The sequence below is a fragment of the Cololabis saira genome, chromosome 5, assembly GCF_033807715.1.
Source record: "Cololabis saira isolate AMF1-May2022 chromosome 5, fColSai1.1, whole genome shotgun sequence".
NCBI lineage: Eukaryota > Metazoa > Chordata > Actinopteri > Beloniformes > Belonidae > Cololabis > Cololabis saira.
This window is the reverse complement of record NC_084591.1, coordinates 27,956,200-27,967,506: the sequence shown is the minus strand read 5'-3', so window position 1 is coordinate 27,967,506 and position 11,307 is coordinate 27,956,200.

Below are 11,307 nucleotides of genomic sequence, written 5' to 3'. Positions count from 1 at the left end.
TACAATAATCTATTGTAGAAGGGTGTAGATTTATGGGAAGCCAAAATTCAAATTTGTGTGTTTAACATCAAAAAGAAGAGATAACATTATAATGGATTAATGTCCAAAACATGAGCAATCTCCACTTGAAAAGAAAATTACCATGCAACAACACAGCTATAATGCATTTCTCTACTCGCTTTGGCAAAATAGCCACATCGAGAAAATAAAGTCTAGGTTTCTTTATGTTGCTTTTCTCATTGTTTATATGTCACAATCAAGATCTGAAGTTGCAGGGGGCACCACTGTGACTAGCTGTGAATTACACCTTAAGTCAAAGTAGTAGTACTCTTTGTAGTAGGAAAACAAAACGTCTGTAACCAAGTCATACTGAGCTGCATCGTGTAAAATACAATTTCAGTTGTCTCCTTTAAGAGACACCCCAAAATGGTTGACGTAAAAAAAAACAGAGCATGAAGAAGTCGGATGTCAGACTGGAAAATGCTCCGAAGCCTTTTATATTGAGTCTTCATGTTTGAACTGTTTCCCTTTTATCAATTACTGCTCAATATCTTAAAGGAATTTGTAATACAGTTGCTGGACCTTTGCTCTGTTCATCAGAGAGTGAAGATAAAACAGAACATGGCATGATCGGGGCAGTTTATTGTGTATGGCTTGTTTATGCCATATTTTATCATCTTTGTGACAAAGCGTTGTAGGGGAAACAAACAAGTCTTTTGGATCATCAGCCCCTGAACAAATAAACTGCCCAACTTACATATTTTGCAAGATAATACAATAAACAGTCTTTGCCAATATTTCACTTGTACTGGGTTAGAATAACACAACCACATTTCGGTTTGGAGGCTGCATAAATTGTAAATGTAAACAGAAGTTAAATATTTAAATGATTCATATTTAACTGAAAACAAAAAGGATCAACAGCAGGGATTGGAACTTTTGCTCATTTTAACATTTCTTTAGTCAAAAGACATTCCCTTGCAATGAAGACGTAAAAAGCTTTGTTAATGATAAAACACTTGAGTTTTGGCATCTAGGCCTGATAGTGTCATCACTAGAATTGTAACAACACACAGAGGGAAGAAGAAGAAAAACAGCTGTTACAGGATGTATTTAAAGCGCAGAGGCCGATTCTTTCAGAAGTATGGAGAGGGGTTAAAATAGTCCCCAAATGTAAACTTGTGAGGACTAACAAATCTCAACAGACATGGGAATGATTGTCATCCTTGGCCTCTCATGCAACACTGTCCAAAAAAGAGGCAAAAAAGGCAAAAAATGTCTCTGAACCCCTCCGCCCTCCACCAGTAGAAGACCTTGCTTATTTCAGCAAGACACTGCCAAAAGATATAGCATCTATTGCAACAGCTTCAAGTCGATAAACTAGCCTGCTTCTAGTTCAGACATGGCAAGCATTGAATGATGCATTGAAGCATCATTCTTTAATAGAAATATAATGTGACTGTATGTCTTTGTGTTTGTTTTTTTATTATAATTGTGAAACATTCTATTTAAAAAAAAAAGATTACTTGAAATGTTAACCTTTTCAATGTCACATCAGCATTTTTGTGTCAAGCATTGTCTTTTCTATACCCGCTTTATCCTCTGCAGGGTCACGGGGGTCTGCTGGAGCCTATCCCAGCTAATTTCAGATGAGAGGCACCCACACAAGCACGGGGAGAACATGCAAACTCCACACAGAAACACCCTGCCGGGCCAGGGAATCGAACAGGGAACCTTCTTGCTGTGAGGCAACTGTGCTAACCACCAAGCCACCGTGCCGCCCTTGTCTTAGTTCTTTATACAATATTGAGGGAAGTCAGTGTTACAGTAATCTTGCCTGTTGAGTTCCTTCCTGTGAAGCAACACAAAACATTTATTTACTGTCAACCAGCTTTGATGATTTTGGTCTAGAGAAATGCTTGTTGGTTGTCTCTAAACATCTGCTTTGGTGTGTAACTGCAGACCAAAGCTATGTCTATAGCTATTTACCTTAAGACAGAGAACATGCTCACATCAGATATGAAAATTAATTGATCCAATGCCGCTGCAATCAGAAGTCATAGGGCAGTGACTTAAGTCATTGTCCAGCAAACACTGGCTATGTTGATCATTACAACAATATTTTAACAAAATTTGGGCACAAAAAGTAAGGACATTTGTGTTTTGTAGATTATTTCTTTGTTGTAACAATTCTTCCTGGTTATAACTCTTATACCGAAAGCTTGTTCATTTCCCTTTTAAATGGTGCCACATTTGTGAGGAACATGCATTTGTACGATACGCAGAAGAGCTGAGGATGTGAGTTCTGCCCTCTCATCAGGCCAAACAATCCAAGATTGAGAGCAGGAAGAAAAGTTGCAGTCTTAAGAGGTTTCTCTGCAGGCCCTCACCAGCTGCCACACTCCTCACACCCCCTAATAACTGTCTTAAATGTGGTTTATATAATATCAGGTCTCACCTATCTAAAGCTCTGTTAGTAAATGACTTGACTGGTGATCATATAGATTTATTCTGTCTCACAGAAAATTGACTGGAGCAAGATCATGATGTCAACAATGAGTCAATGTCTCCTGGCTATTTGAATTTTCACATTCCACAGGCTGAAGAGATGTGTCACAACAATCCATTAGTTGTGCTTATTAATCACCCATAAACTCAGCTAACCCTCACTTTCTCTAAGTGAAAAATCCTCCAAACTATAACTCTAATTTTTAACCCAAGTAGTTTTTAAAGCCTGTCCTGAACAAAGTAATTTGTCAACACAAAATTAGAAGGCACAAAAAACATCAAGTCCAACCAAAAAGTTAATATTTCAAAGTAAAAAGTAAACTTACCATAAAACACAGTTGGTAGGAATATAAGTTAGACTTTATTCTTCTGTTTAACAGTTGGTGATGCCATCCTCCAACTTCTCCAACCTCTAAATATGCAGTTGATTGCCTGATAATGTCATACAACAGTCCAGAGAGTACTTAAAGGAGCTTGAGGCAGGATTTAGGAAAAAAATGTGTATACGTTTTAAGTTTTCTAGTAATAATGTCAGATGAAGCGTTCCAAACTAAAAAGAATGAGCCCTCTAGCGTATCTCTCCGTTGCCTTGAACAGGCTGTGTGCTGCAAAATGTGCTGCAATTCGGCCGCCGATTTTCCCGCGCTGTCCTGCGGATGTGACGTCACATGACGCTACATGCGCGTTCTCCCCGTTCTCCCGTGCCGGTGTTGTGCCAAAAAGTGATTGCCTGCCAGAATCTGATTTCTTCTGATTTCTGGCCGCGGGAGCGCGCACAGCAGCCCGTTGAGCGATAGCGCTAAAACATCAGATTTTCAGATTATGAAGCTCAAGAATGAGATCAAATCATATTTAGGTAGAAACAACCTTTCATTAATTGTATTTGGCCTTCAATCAATCTTTTGCAGGTAAAAAGACCCATTTTCAGGGGAGAAATCAGATTCTGGCAGGCAATCACTTTTTGGCACGACACCTGCTTCGCTGTTGGCTGCAGTACCCCCGACGGCCGTTGTGGCGAAGGGTGGCGCTATAGAGTCTCATTTCTTAAAAGGAGCCTCATGCTCCTTTAATGAAATGCTTTGATGACACTATACCTCCGTGGAGTTATTTTTGTGTCTTTTCACACAGAAAAAAGAACAGCAAAAGGTTTTATTGTTAATACAAGTCAACAAAGTTGACAAACTTAAAAAGAGTCAATGCCCTATCATCCAAAAAACCTGCACTTCATAATCTGATTATGAAAGCACACTGGAAGTTAAAGATTTCTGACGGATGCATGATATGAGTTGCTAGATATTCTTCAGTCAGCCACAAACATTTTACGTCATACTTTTATATCATACTTTAAAGCTGGGCTGAAAACTAAAAACCTCCTTACTTAAGACTCTTCTACCACAGCTCCCATGCCATGCATTTTGTCCTCATGTGTCAATTAAGTCCATATTACATCATCTTAGTCAGCGTATTAGGTCAGCTTTTGCCTCTGCATATTGTATTTACAGATTTATGAATTAATTGTGGATGGATAGACTGACATGTTTTCATATTGACCTTGTATAAAATGTTGTACCGTGTTGTTCTGTAGAAAGGGTGAGTGGGTGTAGAAAGGGAGTCTAACCCCTATTTTGAAATCACTGGTACCCAGTAATTTATTATATTAGAACCATGCTTTGATAATAGGATTGCATGCATGTGGATTACTTGGTTGTTTTCACTGGTAGGGTCATTTTGTGGTTGGTGGATGATACGTTGGTGAATTTTTAGAGGATACTTGGAGAGCAACAATTACCTCCAGCACTGTTTTGCGCAGCCTTTGTTACTTGCAAGCACCATTTTCAAGTCAATAGACATCCTTTGGAAGGATGTTGCACAAAATATGAAAATATAACAGCAATTACAAATACTTGAAAATAGCCGAACTGCTTGTCTGATTGTAAATTGCACAGAGGTGATAACACCTCTTGATACTTGTTTGCAACAGAAGTGCTGTGTTAAGTGGGGGATTTTCTGACCTTTAAATAGTACACTGGAGACCGACGCTTTGTGACAGATAGTTTCATAATGGCTGTTAAAAGAGGCCTGCTAATGGTGGCTAATGGACATAGAGCTGATATGAACTGGTCACCATGACCCGCCATTCCCAAAAACATGTTATGTAATCCTCAGGGGATTTTTGCAACTTTAGCTTTTTTTTCCTTTTTTTTTTCATTACTGCTGGCCTGACTTTCTATTTGTGCCTCTGATCCATTTACAGTATCAAGTACGTGTAGTTCTCTCTCTCTCTCTCTCTCTCTCTCTTGTGAGAACAACCTATTTGATTTGTGATGCCATCATCGTTCTCTATAGTATTCACTGATACAATATCACTCCTTGAAATGCACGAGATCATTATTTATTTTCATGACTATTATCCAAAGATATACAACCATGTGTGCAAAACAACAAACATCTCATTAGGGAGTAACACTGCTTTATAAATCATGAAGAAAGCTTTCATGCAGCCTTAAAGCCATTGCAAGGTTCTTAAAATCAATAGTAGTTACCTAGATATAAAAAATCAGTCACAACTTTAATAACCCCAAATAGAAAAAAAAATAGTGAATCAAAAAGAGGTTCCAAACATTTCAGATTTTTTGATAGCTGTTTATTTCTTGACAGTTGGGTGATTTAATTCATATTTTGAATCTTTTCCACAAGAACATCATAGTATATCGACAAACCCTTATTAAACTTACAATCAGTGTTTATTTGACTGCCTTCAACTGCCTTCTCTGTAACTACTAAGATCCTGTTTTATTTTGAAACCCGTGTCTTCAGTTACGTTTTGACTTCCCTGGTTCCCATCTACCCTGATCATGTGCACCTGTGTCTCATCAACCCTTCTGTGTATGTTGTCTTTCCCTGGTACTTGCTGGTCCTTACTGTTCCTTCCTTCCATGTTTCAGGTCAGATTTTTGTACTATTGCCACATTTATGCTCATGCAGGTTTTTTTTTTACTCCTGCTCAGCAGCGCTTTTGGTTTTTGTAAAATAAATCACTGTTTTTGGAACTCCTGCCTCCTGTCTCCTGCATCTGGGTCCTATCCCCCACCTTCATGACAGAGATGAGACCAAAGCAAATCAAACCTGAACTTAACATGCAAGGAAACAAAAACTTTAAAAGTAAAACTATATTAACTATACTATACTGTATAAAACAATAGAAGAATCATTAGGTCATGTGACCCGTTTTACCTTCTTTTATATGTGTGGGGCGCAGCCATGTTGCTTTGGAAGTAAACAGAAAATATGCCCATGTTATGTCAGTCAAAGTTAGCTGTGCTCCCAGTTCCAGCTAAAATGCTGTCAGACATTTAACATGCAAAATCAAAAATGACAGTTGGGTTTCTGGGTTTATACAAATTACTGGTTGCTCTGCTAAGAGTGGTAGCATGACGATTATGGATGAGGAAGTTATAACAGCTAGCCATTGGCTGAGCTGATTGTCAATTAATTATATTAGAAATACATGTGATGATTTATATAAATTCTCTTGGCATGGTACGAAAGAATTCACCCCCCTCAGATTTGTCATGGGTGTGAAATCAAAGGATTGGGACCAAAATGTTTTTTTGAGCCAGACTGTAAATATGTGTATTTCTGCTTTATGGTTGGACTCTTTTGCAGCCAGCAGCCAGGAACTGCAACAAATCTTAGTTCGGCATGAGACTCAACCCAAAGGTTGCATGGTTGGTACTTGAGAACAAGAAGTCTGGCAAAACAAAAAAAAAAAAGAGTCCAATATCAAAGAGCAGCAGTCAACCAAAACATAACAGCCCAGTCAGCATGTCCACGTGGGACCCATCTGGATTAAAAGTGGACTATTTGGGTACAATTTTGCATGTCATATTTTAACTATTGATTTCATTTGATTTTCATCTATTCTTTTTTGTTTAAATTTTAAAAAGTGTGCTTTTTATTTATTTTTTACGTCTTTAGATTGATTGCTCTCATTTCTTTTCTTTTTTTGTTTAAATTTTAAATCATGCATGCATCTTTTAATTTCTGTAAAGCCACTTGAATCACCTTGTTGTTGAATTGTGATATACAAATACACTTGCCTTGCCTTGCCTTGCCTACACAAAGGGCTTGGACTTGAAAAGGACCAGTGGCATGAGTCCCATATGGTTTCAGTATTATATGTTCAAAATGGGACCGAGTGGGCTTGGTCTTGGGCTTCATATAAAGCCATATCAGGCCCCACTTAAAAACTGGGTATATTCAATTTACGGTAGTTTTCATATGGGCAACCACAGGCAGGGTCAGCAAACCCAGTTGAGACCCATAATTCCAACCACTTATAACATACATAGGGCTCACATGCAAATGCAGCGTTGGTGACAAACACAAAGAATAAAGTTAACCTAAAATCAAATCTTCAGGACAATGACATTATTTTATTATAGTTTATGAAGACAAGATGAAGTTGACATTTATTTTCAATTTGTTCATTCTTTTTGTCGGACAAGAAATTTTTAGGTGTTTTAAAACATTAATTTCATGGCTTTTGTATCCATGTGCACACAACAAAAAAATGAAAATTATTTAAATGGATGTATCGTCATATCTCACTTATGTTACAGCAAACATCTTAAGAGTTTCGGGCAAGATGGATTTAAAAAAGCACTCGCTGCTCGCCACAAAGTTTTCATTCACCCCTTTAAATGAGTAAATTAACTCATTTCTCAGGTCTAATGTTCAATATATTTCTAGTGGTATCTTACTGGTTACATGCACCCATCTCAGTACCTCGTAGGAGCACTGCAGGTTAGGCTTTCTGTGGTAGATATCTCACTACTAAGATACCAGTGTGGTGTGGTATCTCTATTATGCAGAGATTGTGGAAAGGTTGTAAAGACGAATGAAAAAATGAGGAAAGACTTTGATTATTTGTTGCTTTGACCTAAAGGACAAAAACAGCAGGCAATCCAGAGTCTGAACGAACATACATGTCCAGTAATTTGGAACAGCTATCAAGCCAAAAAGTTACATTACTGTTGTTACTTTGAATAGATGTAAATATTTGTCACAGTTCTCGTGTCTGTATTTTACACTCCCACAACCCCACATTGCCAAGTGCCAACACAGGCACAATAGTGGTGTCATAAACTCCCATAATGCAAACTCAATGCAAATTAGTGATGCTGCTGATGTTCTCCCACTTCTCATGACATATCCGAGTATTCATAGCTAGCCACAAATAAAAACAAATACACGGACGGTGGATTTTGTTAGATTTCCAGGAAGAGTCACTTTCAGGTGACACTCATTTTAAAGCCAAATTCAGGATTTAGATCAGGTCTAGAAACACTGTATTGAATTGTTTAGACAGACTCATACCTGTTAATGCCTAATTTAGCAGTTTGTATTGTCAAACACTTGTAATTACTGTATTTTATTGATCCCAGGACTGGGAAATTAATTAAAGTGAAAACAAAAGAAAAAAAAACATATATTTTGCTCTGGTTGCATAAGATGGTGTCCATGTGATTGGTCTGATTATCAGAGTAACTGGGAAGTGCTTCAAAGGAACAAGACAATCAGGCACAACGTGACTCAGTGCAGGTTCACACATTTGCCTGAAAAAGGTGATCCTTTGAATGTTTGCATTACTTAAAAGAAGATTTTAGCAGGAAACAAGTTCCAGGACAAATAATGAAGACAATGGAGGAACTTCCTAATTGGGTCAAAGTGGTGGTACACACTGGCTGTCGACCAAAAACCCACACTGGAGATATTAATCAGAGATGACAGAAGCATCTGTTTGAATTGTTGCAGTAATTCATGGTTACTGTATGTGATTTATAAGGTCTGTATGCTGAAAAAGCCACCTCTCATTCTCTCTCGCTCACGCTCTTTCTTGTTTTTTGTTTCGTTTACAGTTTGGAATAACAGCCTAGATGTCTTCATACACTTCGAGTGGACCCCACCTTTTCCTCAGCTCTCTGAAGGATAAAATGTTTATTCTGTGATATGAATTATCACTTCCTCTGTAAAGGGCCTTAAACTTTCCAGAAAAAAAAAAACCCTGTTTCAAGTTTTCTCATAAATTCTGCCCGTAGCTCAGATTCTGTTCCTCTTTGAGAAACACCCAAGGAAATGTTTGTTGAAAATGCTTTGTGTTGCTGCGTAATAACAAATGAAAGGTACAGATGATGGAGAAAGGGGAGTGTTCACCAGCTGATTGGATACAGCCGGGTCACTGGTCAGTGGAATGTGTAGTGAAACATACTGTACAAGATTGTACTTCCTCATAAGCTTTAGCTTTTTGTCACTAAATCATTTTACCTTAAAACTAAAAGGGAGTATTTGCATTTTTTTGGGCCTGACTTGAACACATCTCATAGACCAGAATGATCCAATCTGATGAACATGCCTGGATTTGTACCCATTAAATACTTGTATATGTATATATATACTGTATATATGTATAGGCTACCTCGGAAACGTATTTCACACTCTAAGCTTAACTGCTTAGTCTTGTTGCTCTTTAGTCTTGTTGCTCTTCTTTTCTAATATACATGAATTCATATACATGTATATACATGTACTGTATGTTATTTTCTTTCTTTGGGAGGAACATAACTGCTGCTAATCCAATACGTTTCTTCACAGCATTGCAACTTTCCACCTCTGGATGGCTTGAAGTAAGCATGGAGAAAAGGAGGTGCTGCACTCTGATTGTATTTTGTTCAATAGGTCATCACTCAGTCAGACAGGTCCCACACTGTGAAGTTTATGTGGAGTTATGAGGGAGTTTCCATGGTGCTGCGAGCAAAAGCCTCTTGATGGCTGAAATACCAGGCAATATTTATTTTGCAGTCCCTGTGTGCAGACAATCAAACATCGCATCTCAGACTGAGAATATTTTACAAAACATGGGATACAGAACTATGAAGTTAACAAGTTAACAAACTGTTTAACGCCAAAAGACACGTGTACTTAAATTGATGGAACTAATTTGACACAACTGTTGTAAATATTGAAAATAGCTTATCCTACATTTTTTATATAAATGATGATTTCAAAGAAAGAAAGGAAGAGATAAAATAAAGCGAGGAACTGTCCTTCAGTGAGGATTTGAACAGATTCAAAGGAAACTGTCAAAGGAGGTGAGGGAAATATTTCACCGTTATCAAAGGTACAGGAAACACACAAAAAATGTTTTATCTTTTAAAAAAATACAGCTGTTCTTTTAAGATCTACTTTTTACAGTAATGTTTAAACTTCAGCATTTCTTTTCATAATTTCCTGTTACATGATTTTCTCTTAATTTTTATTTACACCACCCTAAAATCATATTAAAAATATGTCCCCGATATTTACTGCATGTCTATGAGTTGCTACGGCTATGTATTTATCTGCGGGATCTGACTTTATTCTCTTCAGCTTTGTAAATATCAGACTTTTTTAATAAAATGAGCTATGATGAAAAACATTTGTTAACATGTGTTTACTCTAGCATGGGGTTTGGGGTTGTGCAGCAGAGTTTGTGTTTGTCTGCAGCGGTTGTGGTCGAACATTTAAAAGAAAAAAAAAAGAAAAAGGTATCGTGCTTGACCCGTAAAATCTCTTCTGGCATATTTCTTCACTTTTATCTGCATTCCCTGTCTCAGTTTTCTTCCTTCTCATTTTAAATGAACTCTCTAACTCAACAAACTTCCTCCAATTCAGCAGAAATACAGAGGAAGGGATCAAAGCTTGACTCTTTCCCTGTAAACAGTAATGTCTATCATATTCAAAGCATGAAGCTGCAGTCCATATCTGCATCTGCGTGACTTTCATTTGTTTGTTTACGTTGTCTAAGTGGTCATAATTGCTGCTTTGACCCATACACATGCGCTAACATCTCTAACTGCAAGGGCTCATTGTTTACATTTGAACATGGAAAATAATCTCAGGGATTTCTAATCTACCATTTAAAAGCTGCACTGCAGGCAATGTCTGCGATCCTGCTACTTTAAGATAAGTGGTTCATTTGAAAATGTCCAATGCAGTATTTTTCCGCAGCAATTCTAACAACTCCAGCAAAGATGTGTCAAAATATTTTTAATAATGGAAAAGGAACTGAAAAGAGATGTTTGTGATGCTTTATTGTTATTTCGGCTATGAGGTCAAACCACAAAAATTGTTCTTCCTCATTCAACGTTATTTACCTGTGATGGTGACATTTTAACTAAAAATTCAAAAGCCAAAGTTACTGAATAACTTTGAATCAGTGACCTGATACAGTAAACGATCAATTACAGTTGAGTTTTGAAACCTAGATTGATGGTAAAGTTATTTTCCACTTGCACCAGGACATAACTAGAATAGTGCTGCTCATGGTGGAAAAAAATAATCCAGTGATTTCAATTTTGATACAAGGAAATTAAAAACTACGCTTTTTGAATTGATGTGAACGAGAGACTGATATTTTGTCCAACTGGATATTCTGCCCCATATGTAGCAACGGAGAATGATTTTTCTGATTGGTCAGTCAGGGACCAATGAGAAGGCTGACAGAGGGTCTTTTTTTTTAGTTTTTCAACAAAGTCTTTAATATAATTGTTTGTGTTTCTTTTTTGTTGTTGTTGTGATTTCTCCAGTGCATTGAACACCACTAAGCCTGCATTACTAAGTGAGAAACTCCAGAAGACACAGGTGGATGCCTCCACAATCACCTGGATTACTGACTACCTGACAAACAGAGCACAGTTTGGGAGACTGAATAGTTGTGAGCGTGAACAAGGTGGCCAGCAGCACAGGAGCACCACAGGA